The sequence below is a fragment of the Saccopteryx leptura genome, chromosome 7, assembly GCF_036850995.1.
Source record: "Saccopteryx leptura isolate mSacLep1 chromosome 7, mSacLep1_pri_phased_curated, whole genome shotgun sequence".
Lineage (NCBI taxonomy): Eukaryota > Metazoa > Chordata > Mammalia > Chiroptera > Emballonuridae > Saccopteryx > Saccopteryx leptura.
Window position 1 is genome coordinate 94,494,309 of NC_089509.1, and position 3,034 is coordinate 94,497,342.

A 3,034-nucleotide genomic window follows, 5' to 3' on the forward strand; every position below is an offset into this window, starting at 1 on the left:
CCCAGTGCCCGGGCCATCTTTGCTCCAGTGGAGCCTCGGCTGCAGGAGGGGAAGAGAGAGACAGAGAGGGAGGAGAGGGGGAGGGGTGGAGAAGCAGATGGGCGCTTCTCCTGTGTGCCCTGGCCAGGAATCGAACCTGGGACTTCTGCACGCCAGGCCGACACTCTACCACTGAGCCAACCGGCCAGGGCTGTATTTATTCTTTTCAAAATATTTTCTAATTACTCTTCCAATTTCTTCTTTGACAAATAGATTGTTTTATAAGTATACTGTTTTAATTTCCAAATACTTGGGGGACTTTTCAGATATTTTTCTGTTATTTATTTCTAATTAAATTCCAGTGGGATAAGTTAATATATCTTGATCTACTTTTACTCTTTTAAATTTATTAAGACATTTTATGGAATATTATGTGGCTTATCTTTGTCAATGTTACATACCCATTTGAAAAGAATGTATATTCTTTTGTTGTTATTTATAGTTAATATAGAGTTAGACTAACATTTATATGGTTAATCATAGAATATTGTAATACTAGTTGTTGAGGTACACATGATTAACACAGTTGATGAGAAGTTTTTTTTTGTTTTGGTTTTTTTTTGTATTTTTTTCTGAAGTTGGAAACAGGGAGGCAGTCAGACAGACTCCCGCATGCGCCCTACCGGGATCCACCCGGCATGCCCACCAGGAGGCGATGCTCTGCCCATCTGGGGCATTGCTATCTTGCAACCAGAGCCATTCTAGCGCCTGAGGCAGAGGCCATAGAGCCATCCTCAGTGCCCAGGCCAACTTTGCTCCAATGGAGCCTTGGCTGCGGGAGGGGAAGAGACGGACAGAGAGGAAGGAGAGGGGGAGGGGTGGAGAAGCAGATGGGTGCTTCTCCTGTGTGCCCTGGCCAGGAATCGAACCCGGGACTCCTGCACGCGAGGCTGACGCTCTACCACTGAGCCAACCAGCCAGGGCCAGTTGATGAGAGTTTTGAGGATCTAACATGAAATACTTTTTAACCTTATGATGCATCCATGCTTTAATTAATGATCCATGTAATTTTTCATCTGGAAATGATTAAGGAAGCAGATGTGATAGTCACCCTCAATTTATACACACATCCACCACTAATTTAATTAGTTCTTAATTAAATTTAATTTGAATGGAAAAGGTTTCTTTCTTTTCTTTTTTTATTTTTTTGTTCTATTAACCAGGGAAAAGCTCAGGCCATATGCTTGGAAATTATGAGTATCCTTTATTTTAGGTATCAATAGAAGAAATAATTTCAGATGGTATGTGCACTAATATAAGTCATATAAAAAACAAACAAACAAACAAACAAAACCCAGAGCCAAACAGTGCTCTGGAGGAGGGGAGAATGACAGGAAATGGGTATGAGGGGATTTTGGGAGGATGTGGACATATTTTATTAAATGATAAAGATAAAAGTTATACAGGTGCACACATTTGTTAAAATTGTACATATAAGATTTCTTTAAAATATATTTGATGTTCAGAGAAAAATATAATGTATTATGAGACTTATTACATATGCACAACCTTACTTCATAACATAGATATGAAAATGACTTAAAATGTGTTTTAACACCTTAACTTGCCACACTAATTTTCTGGGTGCTTGTTAATTATTTATATTACCATGTTCCACAGCAGAAATTCTGATTAATGAGGCCTCTGGTGAAGCCTAGGGAGCAGCATGCTTAGCCACCATCCCAAGTGACTTTTTTCTGAAGAGACTTCAGCAGCTCGTACTGGGAGAAATACTGGACAGAAAGAATCCCAGAGGGGTCCAGGGAGAGACGTGTAAGGTTTCTTGTAGTTAGGAAGATCATTCTGAGAGTAGGATTTAGGATTGGCATTGAGGAATAGGAATAGTTACATTAGCAACAAGCAGTAACATCCATTTTGTAGAGAAACAGTCATTCTCTGCAAATTCTAAGATGATAAAGACATATTCATTTTGTAAGTTTTGGTCCTATTGTTATTTGGTTTATGGCAAGTTGAAAACAAACTGAATGAAAAAAGTAGAGGGATTATGCAAAGAAAAGAAAAGTTCATTGACACAGACAATAGTATGGTGATTACAAGAGGGAAAGGAGGATGGGGGAGGTAGAAGAGGGTAGAGGGGAGATAAGTGGTGATGGAAGATGACTTGACTTGGGGTAGTGAACACACAACACAATATACAGATGATGCATTATAGAATTATACACCTGAAACCTATATAATTTTAATAACCAATGTCACCCCAATACAATAAAAAACAAAAAATTCCAATACTGGTCCATGTGTGTCTATGATAACCTGTTTAAAAACACAATTTTTCTGAATAGAAAATAGCAAAAATGACTATGTAACCAACTGAATATCTCTTTTAAACATCCAAAACTAGGTGAAGAAAAGAATTGAATGTAGTGAAGCATGGAATTGCAAATCAAGAAAATATATTACAACTTAATTTCCATTATATACAGGGCACAATCTTCTCTCCAAGGGAATAGGCATGCTAAGATAAGGCATGGTTTCTTTTTTTCTTCAAATAGATTGTCGCTTACAGTGATGGATTAGTAGTAAGTTAGAAGCTGTCCTGAGCTACATTGAAATGCAGAATTGAGCTTTGTACTGATGTAATTAGAATTTGAGGATAAATATGGATACATAATTCATATATATGTGATGTATAATTCACATTGGAGTAGGTATATCATGTATTGAAACTGAATGGTGATTTCTGTATCAGTCAGGAAACTAGGCGAATAAGAAGCTCTGGGAAACGTCAAGGAGCATCCCTTTGCTCTGCATATGTAATGCTGTCTCATATTCAAAGTCCATGCACTTATTCATGAGTAACAAAAAAGAACACATAATCATTATACAATAGTAATGAAAAAAAGTCATGACCCTAAATTAGTAAGAACTAAACTCAGCTTTAAAAAAAGGAGGCGTAAACCATTTTTCTTTATTTGTACCATGTGTATATGTATAGGCAGAGGTGTGTGTGTCTGAATTCATACAAAGTTGGTGG

General features: G+C 37.5%; 1 non-coding gene across 1 annotated transcript; it reads right to left on the reverse strand.

Annotated features, from left to right (window-relative positions):
* Positions 1-887: 887 nt before the first annotated feature.
* On the reverse strand, positions 888-963 carry TRNAA-CGC (transfer RNA alanine (anticodon CGC)). The gene has a single exon. It is a non-coding gene; the product is annotated as a tRNA-Ala (tRNA).
* Between the last annotated feature and the right edge of the window lie 2,071 nt (positions 964-3,034).